The sequence below is a fragment of the Theropithecus gelada genome, unplaced genomic scaffold (assembly GCF_003255815.1).
Source record: "Theropithecus gelada isolate Dixy unplaced genomic scaffold, Tgel_1.0 HiC_scaffold_15987, whole genome shotgun sequence".
In the NCBI taxonomy this organism is placed as follows: domain Eukaryota; kingdom Metazoa; phylum Chordata; class Mammalia; order Primates; family Cercopithecidae; genus Theropithecus; species Theropithecus gelada.
Genome location: NW_020257754.1, coordinates 1,860,972 through 1,876,435, shown reverse-complemented (window position 1 = coordinate 1,876,435; position 15,464 = coordinate 1,860,972). Strand labels below are relative to the sequence as shown.

The 15,464-nt window shown below is 36.5% G+C and overlaps 1 pseudogene across 1 annotated transcript; it reads left to right on the top strand.

Moving 5' to 3' along the window:
• The first annotated feature begins 14,721 nt into the window (after nucleotides 1-14,721).
• Nucleotides 14,722-15,455, top strand: LOC112617267 (annotated as a pseudogene). Its single transcript, XR_003117881.1, has one exon. The product of XR_003117881.1 is annotated as a peptidyl-prolyl cis-trans isomerase A pseudogene (transcript).
• The last annotated feature ends 9 nt before the right edge of the window (nucleotides 15,456-15,464 follow it).

Sequence of the window (15,464 nt, the reverse complement as noted above, 5' to 3'; positions counted from 1 at the left end):
TAAACAAATAATACTAAAAATGCAGGAAACCAAAAATTTTCTTTTAATCTTATAAGTATGTTTTTTTCCTTTTAAGGTTACATTTCATACATCCAAAGGAGCAATGATTTGAACGATGGCATGTTGCTCATTTAAAACCTGGGAGATCAGAAGACAGTGCGGTAACATCTTTAAAGTGCTGAAAGAAAAGAACAGCCAACCTAGACTTTTATAGCCAATGAAAATATCCTTTAAAGATACAGGTAAAATAGGAAACTTCTGGTCTCTATTCCAGCTTCATTCTGACAAGTAAAAGCTAAACAACGGAAAAATCAACAACAATTTCTTAGCTCTATCAGGGAAGTGAGGACACAGAAAAATGCTGCTTCCCAAATTGGAGAGACAGACAGGTAAACACCTATCATCACAATTTACTGGAGTAGAAACCCATGAGCAGAAATCTCTGAGGGAACCAGTGCCAGGGTATGAAAACTTGAATTGTATTTCATGAATTACTGGAGGCTCAATGTGAACAAGTCTGAGTTAAGAACTCCAGAGGACCCAGTTGTAAGGAGGCCTCCGTAATTTTGTGTTTTACCTGCAGCAACTCTACCACATCCTTACAGTGAATGTTGGAGAAAAATCCTCTCATACATGTTATAGGAGGAGGGGAAAAAGAACCATTTTGAAATACCCTTGAGCGTTCTGGTTTTAGCAAAGCTTGTCCTCAGGAGAAACTATTTTACCCCAGCCTATTCTGCTGGTTTTTTTTTTTTTTTTCCAGAGCCTAAACCTCCCTTTGGGAAGGGAAATACCCATCTCCAGCCAGCTGCAGCCTTCCACATACGGAAAGGAAATTCCCAACTCCAACTCCCTTTAGCTTTACACGTGGGAGAAGGGAAATACCCAAGTCAGGTTTCCTGTAGCCATCATATCCCATCCAGCAGGGTAAAAACTGTGAAGTACTGATAAAGTTGACAGTCCAGGGGCACAACCTTACCAAAAGACTGACACCTTATCATAGGACTATAGAATGCTTCCTGATATGGTTTGGCTGTGTCCCTGCCCAAATCTCACCTTGAATTATAACAATCCCCACGTGTCAAGGGCTGGGCCAGGTGGAGATAATTGAATCATGAGGGCAGTTTCCCCCATACTGTTCTCATGGTAGTGAATGATCTCTCAAGATCTAATGGTTTTATAAATGGCAGTTACCCTGCACAAGCTCCCTTGCCTGCCGCCATGTAAGACATGACTTTGTCTTTCCTTTGCCTTCTGCCATGATTGTGAGGTCTCCTCAGCCATGTGGAACTGTGAGCCCATTAAACCTCTTTCCTTTAAAAATTACCCTGTCTTGGGTATGTCTTTATTAGCAGTGTGAGAACAGATGAATACACTTCCCCTCCCAACACATGTTACCAACATATTACTAAAGGCCTATTTACCAGAGTTCTTTCACCTAGTGTATCATGTCCACCTTTCAACAAAAGGTTACAATGCACACTAAAAGCCAACCCTCACCCTTCGCAATTTAAAGAGATGGAAGAAGCATCAGAATCAGAGTTAGATATAGCAGGAATGTTGAAATTGTCTAACCAAAAAGGTTTAAAATCTGTAATTGATACGCTAAGAACTTTAATGACAACATGCAATAATATATAAATAACATAAGTAGAGAGAATGGGCATGGTGGCTCACACCTGTAATCTCAGCACTTTGAGAGGCTGAGGTGGGTGGATCGTTTGAGGCCCATGCAAAACCAGCCTGGCTAACGTGGCAAAACTCCATCTCTACTAAAATACAAAAATTAGCTGAGTGTGGTGGCATGTGCCTGTAATCCCAGGTATTCAGGAAGCTGAAGTACGAGAATCATTTGAAACTGGGAGGCAGAGTTTGCAGTGAGCTGAGATATTGCACCACTGCACTTTAGCCTGGGCAACAGAGAGATGGAAATTCTAAGAAAGAATAATAATAAAAAAATGCTAGAGATAAAACACAGTAGCAGAATTAAAAACATCCCTTTGATGAACTGATTAGTAGGTTGAACATGGCTGAGGAAAGAATTGCTGAGCTTGAGAATATGATAAAAGAAACTTACCAAACTGAAAAGCAAAGAGAAAAGAGACAGAAAAAACCCTAGAATATCCAAAAACTGTGGGGCAACCAAAAAGGTTTACTATATGCATTATGAATATAATAGAAAGACAAGAAAGAGGAAAAAAGACAGAAGAAATATTTAAGATAATAATGACTGAGAATTTTCCCAAATTAATGCCAGACACAAAACCATAGATCTAGGAAGCTCAGAAAATATCAAGTGGGATAAGCACCCGCACCCCACCCTCCAGCAATAACTATACCTGGGCATGTAATAGTCAAATTACAGAAAAATCAAAGGTAAGTAAAAAATACTGCAAAAATCCAGAAGAGAAACACTTTATCTTTAGCAGAGCAAAGCTAAGAATTACACCCAACTTCCCCTCAGAAACTATGCAAGCAAGAAGAGATTATAGTAGAATATTTAAAATATTTGGAGAAAAAACCCACCAATCTACAATTATGTACCCTGTGAAATTATCCTTTAAGTTGAAGGACAAATAAGGGCTTTCTCAGACAAACAAAAATTCAAGGACTTTGTTGCAAATTATATAGGTGCGTGCACACACACACACATATCCATATATATGTGAACACATGAATGTTTATGCATAAGTGAAATGAATGACAACAATTATACAAGGAATGGGAGAGAGAAATTAGGAGTAAAGATATAAGATACTTGTACTACCTGTGAAGTGGTATAATGTTATTTGAAAGTAGACTTCAATTAGTTGTAAATATTTATTGCAAACTCTAAAGAAACCACAAAAGAAAGTTTAAAAACAAGTATAATTGATATATTAAGACAGGAGAGAAAATGAAATCATATAAAATGCTCAATTAAGACCATAAAAGGAAGAAAAAGTACAGAAGAAAAAATAGGAACAAAGATGCCAGTAAAAGACATGGATTGCCAGAGTAGATAAAAAAAGCAGGGTCCAACTATATGGTGTTATGAGAAACTCCCTTCAAATATGAAGACATACGCACATTAAAAATAAAAGGATGGAGAAATATTTACCATACTGTCACTAATAAAAATAAAGTGGGAGTAGCTATGTTAATTTAGAGCATAAAAATTACTAAGAAAAAAAAAAAAAAGAGAGGCATTAGGTAATGACAAAGGGGTTAATACTCTGAGAAGACATAACAATCCTCAATGGGTATGTGCCCAACAACAGAGCATCAAAATACATGAGGCAAAATTGATAGAACTGTAAGGAGAAATTGATAAAACTACCACTATATTTGTAGAATTTTACACTATTCTAATAGAAATGGACAGTTCTAGCAGGAAGAAAATCAGTAAAAACAGGATTGAACTCAATCTCACCATCCATCAACTGGATAAGAATGGGACACATGGGCCAAAGAATAATTCTGGAGAGAAATTTCAAAATATTTTGAATTAAATGAAAATGAAAATGCAAATTATCAAAATTTGTGGATGCAGTGCTGAGGGAGAAACTTATAGCATTAAATACAGAAGAAACTTCTTTTCTACTATATGCATTCAATGCTATATGGTGGTAGTGGAGGGGAGTTGTGCATGTGTACGGACAGGAAGTATATAAGAACTCTATGTTCTTTCCACTCAATTTTCATATGAACTTAAAACTGCTCTAAAAACTAAATTTTATTAATGAAAACAAACCAGATAACACTTCATACCCAATGGAATAAGCTGAATCTAGGGTGACAATAGCAAGTGTTATTGAGATTATGTTACGGAGAACTTGGGTTGCAACATATTCTTAACAATCCAAGTGTTGTTGAGAATATGAAGTAATCCAAATTCTTCTACATTGTTGGTGGGAATGTAAATTAGTACAAACACTTTAGATCATAATTAGATATTATATACTAGTTCCAAAATATGCATACCTTATGATCCAGAAATTCCACTCATAGGCATATAGCCAACAGAAATACATATATATGAGCACCAATAAATATGTACGAAAATATTCAAAGCAGAATTATTCATAATAGCCTCAAACTTGAAAGAACTCTAATACCTGTCAATAGTAGAATGAATTAATAAATGCTATACATTCATTGATGGAAGGCTAGATGATAAAATTAGCAACTAGATAAATATAAGCAACATAATATTGAGGTGAAAGGTGCCCAAAATTTAAAATATATGATCTTATTTATTTAAGTTAGTTTAAAATAAATTGAAACTACAATATTTAGAGATAATGTTTGTGATACAAAATTACAAATTAAATAAATAGTTATAAATTTTAAAACTGATAAAATAAAGATATACTCAAATAAAGGTAAAATAAGATAATTTGTTGTTAGCGTAGTCTACAAGAAATTTTTAAATAATTTATTCAGGGAGAAGAGGCATAATAGCAGAGGGAAAGGTATGTCATCAGGCATGAAGAAAGAACAATAGAAGTGGTAAATATATCTGACTAAACAGAAAAGATTATTTTTTACTCTTAAATTCTTTAAGATATGTATAACTCTTTAAAGCAAAAATGACAACACTGTCTGCTGTGTTTTTGAGCAACTGTAGATTATATTATATCAAACAAAGTATATAGACAGAATGTCAATAAATAAGTTAAAATGGAACATTAAAAATATTCAAAAATCCCAAAGAATGCAGGAAAAGGAGAACAAAGGAATGAAGTCAGTGGGAACATATAAAAAAGAAATAATAAAATGGTAGACTCTTAAACCAAACCATATCAATAATTATATTAAATGATCATGTTCTAAACACACCAATTCAAGATAGAGATTGATGGAGCACATAAAAAAGCAAAACTCAACTACACTTTGAAATAAACCTCAAATATACCAGCACATACAGACAGAAAAAGATATACACATGGATGGAAAAGATCTACCATACAAACAGTATACATACAAAAGCTGAAGTGAAAACTTCAGTATCAGAGAAAATAGACTTTAAGACAAATGGCATTGCCAGAGATAAATATTTTATAATGACTGAAATGCCACTTCACAGTTCTCTTCTCCTTTCTATGACTGATCCTTCCACCTGGCTTCTAGATTCCTTCTCCTCCCTGCTTCTCCAATGATCCTCTCTCTCAATCTCTATCTCAAAACTTCACTTCTTCCCCTTTTAAATTCCTTTACATTACTCTGCAAGTATATTCAAGCATTTCCTATCTTGAAAAAGCAAAAACAAAACCAAAAAACCTGGATACTGTTTCAAAATTTCTGACTAGATGCAGCTAGTATGAACCTCCTCCACAGAGAGGAACCAAAATGGCAAGTGGATATTCACATTTCAAATTGATCATCTAGAAGATAACACTGGGATTCAGCAGAGAAGCACCAAAAGCAGGTAATGGGAGAATGAGTCCTTGCTTGGTTGGAATTGACTGGGATCCAGAAGAAGCTTCTGGGTGCAAGGAAAACGTAAGAGAGAGGCCCCCAGGGCTCCATACTTCCACCACCGTCCTTTAAAATGTTAACTATGGGAGAATGTCTCAACCCATACACATTTTGAAACTAACACAGGGAATGGCCTAGAGATTGCACAGACACATTGCTAGAAAGAGGGAACTCATGTAAAGTCTCACAGATTTCCAAGCCCTGAGCAGCTGCAGCTTGGCACCATCCTAAGAGCCAAATCCCCAGAGAATTGTGTCTTGGCCTGGGAACAATGCCACAGCTTTTGCCACCAGGCTAAAGAGGGAGAAGGGAGGCTGGGTGCTCCCATGCACCCCAAGGACAAATCCCACTGTGCTGTTATGGGCTGCTGTGGGATAAGGTACAAGCAAATTACACTCCCCATAGCTACCTGCCTTTTGCTACAGCCAAGGGGAGAGTCCTCTCTTCCCTGGTGGTAAGCCCACGGTCAGAACTATTCTGAGATCCTAGCCTTCAAAGGTTTACATTCCGCAATGGTGCCTGGACTTCCACTACCATTGCCACTGCTGGGCCAAGGAGGAAGAAGGAAGGCCTGACACACTTACATACACCTAGTACAAATCATACTGCTGCTGCTGTAGGCTGCTGTGTGACAAATGCATGAGTCAATTGCTCTCCCCACAGCTACCTGCTTATACTGTTCCAGTTGAGGGGGGACCCACCTTCCCCGGTAGGTATGCAGCATAGACACTGCTGCCCACACCAGAGCATTCTAGCATTCTGCCATGGCCTGGGGACCACCATCCCTTGCTTATCACAACCAACACCTGAATGCGCCACCATGGGGCCTGAGGACAAGTCTTCCAGACTGGGCCCCTCTACCCAGTACTTGAGCATGCCATCCAGAACTGTGGAAACTTTCCAGCCAAGCCTACTATTGCTAACACCTGAGCACTCCTCCCAGACTCTGAGGTTGGACTGATTCAACCTTCCAATACCACCACAGCCAGTACACACTCACACATGATCTCAATACTGGAATAATCAGCCCTCCTGCAACCAATAATACTGTAAGTTGTCCTGGGTTGCCCAAAAGGCAGGCTCAGTCCATTGCTGCCACCACTAGGGCCCAAAGACTGGCCAAGCTGACATCCCAATCACCAGCAAAACACAGCACAGCCTCCACTATTAACTGCACTTCATTAACTACCACCATTTATTGAACACTGTCTTCAATAAATGATTCTGGGAAACATGGATAGCTACATACACAAGAATGAGATTGAACTCTATCACTCACCGTATACAAAATCAACTTAAAATGGATTAAAGACTTAAATGTAAGACCTGAAGCTAAGACAATATTAGAGGAAAACCTAGGAAAAATTTTTGTGGACATTGGCCTAGACAGTGATTCATGATGAAGGCTCCAAAAGCAAATACAACAAAACCAAAAATGGACAAATGAGGCTTAATTAAACTGAAAAGCTTCCACACAGAAAAAAAAATCAAGAGAGTCAAGAGTCAATTTGCAAAATGAGAGAAAATATCTGCAGATTATTCATTAGCATGAGATTAATATTCAGAATATACAAGGAGCTCAAACAACTTACCAAGAAAAAACAAATAATTCCTTTAAAAAGTGGGCAAAGGAAATGGTTAGACATTTCTCAAAAACAGACACATAAATTGCCAACAAGTATATGAAAAATTGCTCAACATCACTAATCATCAGAGAGATGCAAATCAAAATCACAATGAGATGTCATCTTATCCCAGGAAGAATGGTTATTACGGATACTGTGAGGATGTGGTGAAAAGAAAACCCTTATCCACTGCTGGTGGGAATGTAAACTATTATAGTCACTATGTAAAACATTACGAAGATTTCTTAAAAAATTTCTCATGCAATTCAGCAATTCCTTTGCTATGTATCTACCTAAAGGAAAAGACATCAATATATGAAAAGGGTATTTGTACTCACATGTTTATTGCAGCATTATTATCAATAGCAAAAATATAGAATCAAGGTAGGTGCCCATCAACAGATGAATGAATAGAGAAAATGTGGTGTATATACACAATGGAATACTATTAGGCCGTGAAAAGGAAATAAATCATGTCATTCACACAATCTAGGTGGAACTGGGGGTCATTATTTTAAGTGAAAAATAAGCCAGGCACAAAAAGACAAATATTACATGTAAATAATTTCACATTATTCACTTATATGTGGAAGCTAAAATACTTGATCATTTTGAGGTAGAGTGAAAATATAGATAACAGAGACTGGAAAAAGTGAGTATGGGGGAAGTGAGGAAGATAAAGAGAAGTACGTTAAAGGATACAGGCATTCAGTTAAAATGAATAAATCCAATGTTTGATAGCAGAACAGGGTGATTGAATTTACAAAAATGTACTGTACTCAAGTGATGGATACCGTAAATACCCTGTGATCACAGTGACTCGATCACTGTGCATTATATATATGTAACAAAATTTCACATGTACCCCATAAATTTGTACATCATCATAATAATGATAAAATGATCTTGCTTGAAAACAGATCATTCATCAGGAAGATACATAATTATAAGTATGTATTCCCCTAATCACAAATCCATAAATATATGAAGCAAAATGGACAGAATTAAAAGGCAAGTAGTAGTCTACTCCTACACAAATATAGTAGGAGATTTAAAACCAAGTATTTCAGCAACTGACAGAGCAAGGAGTCAAAAAAAAAAAATAGTAAAGACATAGAAAATCTCAATAAAATTACCAACTGCTTTGATCTAACTGACATTTTAAAAATACCACATCTAATAATTGCAGACTTCACATTATTTTCAAGTGTGTATTGTGGATTTACCATAATAGAGTATAAATTAGAGAATAAAACATGCCTCAATCATTTAAAGGGATCAAGAATCACACAAAGTATATTCTTTTGCCAAAACATAATTAACTTAGAAATTAATAAAAAGCATTTAGGGCTGGGTGCGGTAGCTCACACCTGTAATCCCAGCACTTTGGGAGGCCAAGGCTGGCGGATCACCCAAGATTGGGAGTTCGAGACCAGCCTGACCAACATGGAGAAACCCCGTCTCTACTAAAAATACAAAATTAGCTGGGTGTGGTGGCGCATGCCTGTAATCCCAGCTATTCGGGAGGCTGAGGCAGGAGAATTCCTTAAACCCAGGAGGCAGTGGTTGTGGTGAGCTGAGATTGCACCATTGCACTCCGGCCTGGGCAACAAGAGCAAAACTCTGTCTCAAAAAAAAAAAAAAAAAAAAAGTATTTAGAAAATCCTCAAATATCTAAAAATTAATCAATTTATGAATTATTTACAGGTCAAAGACAAAATCACAAGAGAAATGTAAAAAATATTCTGGACAAAATGACAATGAAAATATTATGTCAAAGTAAAACATAGCTAAAGAAGTACTTTGGGAGAAAATTTTAGCTTCTAATACTTATATTAGACAAGAAGAAAGAGGTAGAATTAATGACCTAAGTTTCCAACTTAAAAATCTATAATACGAAGAGCAAAGTAAGCCCAAATTAAGCAGCAAAATGGAAATAATGAAGAGCAGAAATCAGAGAAATAGAAAACAGACCAATAATAGAGACAAGAAGGAAGGCAAATGCAGATTATATGAAAAGATCAACAGTATTGACAAATGTCTAGTTAGACTAATCAAAGGGAAAAGAATCACAAATGAAAAAGGGATTGTTACCACAGATCACATAGACAGCCAAAGGATAATAAGAGACTACTATAATCAAACGTATGCCTGACAGATTTGAAAACTCCGATGAAATAGACATTTATTCAAAAATACGAAAATTTGCTGTAAAAGAAACAAGAATTTCAACTACCATGTCAATGAAAGAAATGTATTTATTTTATCTAAAATCTTCCTAAAAAGAAAATCTGAAGCCCATAGATTATAACCAAAACATTTCATTAAAAATAAAGAAGGAAACAAGACCAATATTACACACACATTTTAAGAAAATAAAGGAGGAGGGATCACTGACTAATGGCCAGTATTACCTTAATATGACAAACTGACACAAATGTTACACACACATAGGAGAAATTTAGAAGCCATTATCCTAGAAAAATTTATAGGCCAACATCCTTCATGAATCAAAATGCAAAAATCCTTAACAAAATGTTTGTAAATTAATTTTAACAACATTTTAAAAGGTCGAGACATTATAATATAATGGAACTTATTCCCTGAATGCAAGGTTGATTAACATTAAAAAAAATCAGTGAAGTTTGCCATATTCATATAATGCTAAAAAAAACCCACATGATCTTTTCAATAAATGCAGAAGAAGCTTTTAACAAAACTCAGCATATATTTGTGAGAGTATCAGCAAACTAGAAATGGTGTGAGTATCAGCAAACTAGAAATGGTAGGGAATTTTCTGAAAGAAATAAAAGGTACCAGCAAACAGCTATCATATTTAATGATGAAAAACTGAATTGTTTCCCCATTTGCCTGGGAGCAAACCAATACTGCCTGTTTTAGTACTTCTATTCAACATTGGTCTAAGGTCTTAGACATTGAAAAAAGGCAATTAAACTGTTTCTATCTGCAGATTCTGTAATTGTTTATATAGAAAAACCTCTGGTAATTGACAAAATAATCACTAAATTAACTAATGGATTTAGCATTGTAGCAGGATACAAGGTTCATACACAAAAGTTAGTTATAGTCTTATATACTTACAAGAAACAACCGAAAAAAATAAAAAAATTTTTTCTGAGTAACACACAAAAAAAGTCAAAACATAAAATACTGACGAATGACACTAGCAAAGGGTGTCCAAGATATCTGCACTGAAAACTGCAAACATAGCTGATAGAAATTAAAGAAATGCTACATCTATGGAGAGAAATTAAGACTCAATATTATTAAGCCAACTAATATTCTTAAAGTCACCAAATTTATCTGTAGAATCAATGCAATCCCAAATAAAATTCCAGCATGTATTTTTTTTTTAATAGAAATTGACAAATTTTCCCTAAAACTTCCATGGAAATGCAAAGGATCTAGAGTAAACAAAACTTTTTTTTTTTTTTAAAGAAGAAAGTTGGAGGGCTTACCCTATAGTTTGGTATTCATGATAATAGAGACGTATAGATTAGTGGAACTAAACAGAGTCCAGAAATAGACTATACATATATAACCAGTTGATTTATAACAAAAGTGCCAAGGCAGTTCAATGGGACATGTCTTTTCAACAAATGGCACTGGATTGACTGAATGGAAATAAATAATGAATCCTTGCTGAACACCATGGATAAAAATTAGCTCAAAACCAATCATAAATGTAGGCAAGATGGTGGAATAGAAAGCCCACCGATCGTCCCCCCCGCAAAGAGACCAAATTAACAACTATTTATACAGAAAAAATGCCTTCGTAAGAAACAGAAATCAGGCGAGTGCTCATAGTACTGGTTGAATTTAACTTTTTATCTCTGAAAGAGGCGCTGAAGAGATTAAAAAAAAATTCTGAGCAGCCAACACCACCACGCTGGCACTCTGGGCAGCAGCTGCCTTGTGTGGAGAGCTTCCCTGTACACTGGGGGAGGGAGAACACAGCAATTGTGAGACACTGAACTTCAGTGCTGTCCTGTTAGGGCAGAAAGAAATACTGGACCCAACTCAGATGGCACCCACCCACAGAGAGAGCATTTAAATGAGCCCTAGTCAGAGGACAATTGCAGATCCCAACAGTCAGAACTTGAGTGCCCACAAACCTCACCACTAAGGGCCAAAGTGCTCTTGGTCTCTAAGTAAACTCGAAAGGCATAAGGACTGTAGTTCTTAGGCAAGTCCTAGGGCATTAGGTCCAGAGACAGTGGATTGGGGTTGCACATGACATACTGAGAGACACTAGCTGGGGCAGCCAGTGGAGTGCTGGCATTCCCATTCCCTAAGTCCAGGCTGCACAGCTCAGACACCAAAAGAGACAGTCTCCTGCTTGAGAAGAGGAGAGGGAAGATGGGGAGGACTTTGTTTTGCATCTTTGATACCAGCTGAGCCACAGCATGATAGGGCACTGGTTAGAGTCATGAGGACGCCATTCCAGGCCCTAGCTCCCAGATGGCATTTCTAGACACACTCTTGGCCAGAAGGGAACCTGTTACCTTGAAGGAAAGGATCCCATCCTACTAGCATTCATCGTCTGCTAACTGAAAAGCCCCTGGGCCCTGAATAACCAGCGACAATACCCAGGTACCACACTGAAGGTCTTGAATGAGCCTCTGAAACTTGCTGGCTTCAGGTGAGACTCAGCACATTACCAGCTGTGGTGGATACAGGATGAGACTCCTTCCACTTGAGAAAAGTGGAGGGAAAAGTTATTCTCAAGTATACATTGTATGTTAGGTCACAAAATAAGTCTTAAAACACTAAAAAAACCCCAAAAAACAAATAACAACAACAACAACAAAAACTGGAGTAATATCAGGCATCTTCTCTGACCACAATGGAATAAAACTAGAAATTAATAATAAGGAATTTTGGAAACTATACAAACACATGGAAATTAAACAATACACTCCTGAATGATTAGTGGGTCAATAAGGACATTAAAAAGGAAATTGAAAAATTTCTTGAAAAATAATAATGGAAATGCAACATAGCAAAATCTAAGTACTAAGAGGGAAATTTATAGCTGTAAGCACCTATATCAAGAAAGAAGAAAAAATTCAAATAGGCAATCTAATGTTTGTTTTAAAGAATGAGGAAAGCAAGAGCAAACCAAACCCAAAATTAGTAGAAGAAAATAAACAAGAAAGATCAGAGTAGAAATAAATGAAATTGAAATAAAAAAATACAAAAGATCAATGAAACAAACTGTTGTTTTTCAAAAAGTTAAACAAAACTGGCAAACCTTCTTAACTAAGAAAAAAACAGAGAAGATCCAAATAAATAAAATCAGAAATGAAAAAGGAGACGTTATAACTGATACAGCATAAATTCAAAGGATCCTTCATAGCAACTATATGCCAATCAATTGGAAAATCTAGAAGAAATGGACAATTCCTAGATACATATACCATGATAGAACCAGGAAGAAATCCCAAACAAGAAAAGACCAATAATAAGTAGTGAGACAAAGGCATAATAAAAAGTCTGCCAGTAAAGAAAAACCTGGGACCTGACAGGTTCACTGCTAAATTCTACCAAACATTTAAGGAAGAACTAATACCAATCCTACTCAAACTATTATGAAAAATAGAGAAGGAGGGAATACTTCCAAACTCATTCTATGAGGCTGGTATTACCCTGATACCAAAACCAAAGTTATATCAAAAGAAAAAGAAAACTATTGGCCAATATCTCTGATGGATATTGATTCAAAAATCCTCAACAAAATACTACCAAACCAAATTCAACAATACGTTAGAAAGATCATTCATCATGACCAAGTGGGATTTATCCCTGGGATGCAAAGATGGTTCCACATATGCAAATCAATCAATATGATATATCGTATCAACAGAGTGAAGGACAAAAACCATATGATCCTTTCAATTGATGCTGAAAAAACATTTGATAAAATTCAACATCCCTTCATGATAAAAACTTTCAAAAAACTGGATATTGAAGGAATATACATCAGCATAAGAAAAACCATCTACGACAGACCCACAGCTAGTAACATACTAAATGAGAAGAAACAGAAAGCTTTTCCTCCAAGATGTGGAAAATGACAAAGATGCGCACTGTCACCACTGTTATTCAACGCAGTACTGGAAATCCTAGCTAGAGCAATCAGACAAAAGAAGGATATAAAGTGCATCCACACTGCAAAGGAAGAAGTCAAATTATGGTTGTTTACTGATGATACAGTCTTATATTTAGAAAAATTGAAAGACTCTAAAGGCAAACTATTATAACTGATAAACAAAGTTAGCAAAGTTGCAGGATACAAAATCAACATACAAAAACCAGTAGCATTTCTATATGCTAACAGCAAACAATCTGAAAAAAAAGTAATTCCATTTATAGTAGCCACACATACAATTAAATACTTAGGAATTAACCAAAAAAGTGAAAGATCTCTATAATGAAGACTGTAAAATATTGGTGAAGAAAATGGAAGAGAACACTCCCAAAAATGAAAAGAACAAAAACATAGCATGCTCAGAGATTGGAAGAATTAATATTGTTAAAAGATCCAAACTACCCAAAGAAATCTACAGATTCAATGCAATCTCTATCAAAATACCAATGACATTTTTCACAGAAATTAAAAAAAAAAAATTCTAAAACTTACATGGAACCACAGCAAACCCAGAATAGCCAAAGCTATCCTAAGCAAAAAGAATAAAATTGGAGGAATTATATAACCTGACTTCAAATTATAATACAGAGCTATAATAATCAAAATAACATGGTACTGGCATAAAAACAGACACAAGACCAATGGAACAGCATAGAGAACCCAGAGACAAAGCCATATACCTACAGTGAACTAATTTTCAACAAAGGTGCCAAGAACATACACGGGGGAAAAGACAGTCTCTTTAATAAATGATGTGTGGAAAACTGGATATCCATATGCAGAAGACTGAAACTAGACCCCATCTCTCATCATATACAAAAATCATATCAAAATGAATTAAAGACTTAAATCTCAGACCTCAAACTAGGAAACTACTATAAGAAAATATCTAGGAGACTCTGCAGGACATTGGTATGGGCAATGTCCATTGGCCCCAGGGTATCGGGTATTTCTTGAGTAACACCCCACAAGCACAGGCAACCAAAGCAAAAATGGATAAATAGGATCACATTAAGTTAAAACTTCTGCACAGCAAAGGATACAATCAACAAAGTAAGAGACAACCCACAGAATGGGAGAAAACATATGCAAACTACCCATCTGACAAAGGACTAATAACCAGAATATATAAGGAATTCAAACAACTCTATAGGAAAGAATCTAATGATCCAATAAAAAACTGAGCAAAACATTTGAAGACATTTCTCAAAAGAAGACATATGAATGGCAAATGGGCATATGAAAAGATGCTCAACATCATTGATCATCAGAGAAATGCAAATCAAAACTACAAGGAGATATCATCTCACCCCAATTAAAATGGCTTATATCCAAAAGACAGGCAATAACAAATGTTGGCAAGAATGTGTAAAAAAGGTGTACACTGTTGATGAGAATGTAAATTAGTACAACCACTATGGAGAACAGTTTGGAAGTTCCTCAAAAAACTAAAAGTAGAGGCTTTGCAGACGCTGCCGCCGAGGAAAGTCCTGTACTACTAGCCATGGTCAACCCTACCGTGTTCTTCCACATTGCCGTCGACGGCGAGCCCTTGGGCCGCGTCTCCTTCGAGCTGTTTGCAGACAAGGTTCCAAAAACAGCAGAAAATGTTCGTGCTCTGAGCACTGGAGAGAAAGGATTTGGTTATAAGGGTTCCTGCTTTCACAGAATTATTCCAGGGTTTATGTGTCAGGGTGGTGACTTCACATGCCATAATGGCACTGGTGGCAAGTCCATCTATGGGGAGAAATTTGAAGATGAGAACTTCATCTTAAAGCATACAGGTCCTGGCATCTTGTCCATGGCAAATGCTGGACCCAACACAAATGGTTCCCGGTTTTTCATCTGCACTGCCAAGACTGAGTGGTTGGATGGCAAGCATGTGGTCTTTGGCGAAGTGAAAGAAGGCATGAATATTGTGGAGGCCATGGAGCGCTTTGGGTCCAGGAATGGCAAGACCAGCAAGAAGATCACCATTGCTGATTGTGGACAACTCGAATAAGTTTGACTTGTGTTTTATCTTAACCACCAGACCATTCCTTCTGTAGCTCAGGAGAGCACCCCTCCACCCCATTTACTCGCAGTATCCTAGAATCTTTGTGCTCTCGCTGCAGTTCCCTTTGGGTTCCATGTTTTCCTTGTTCTCTCCCATGCCTAGCTGGATTGCAGAGTTAAGTTTATGATTATGAAATAAAAACTAAGTAACA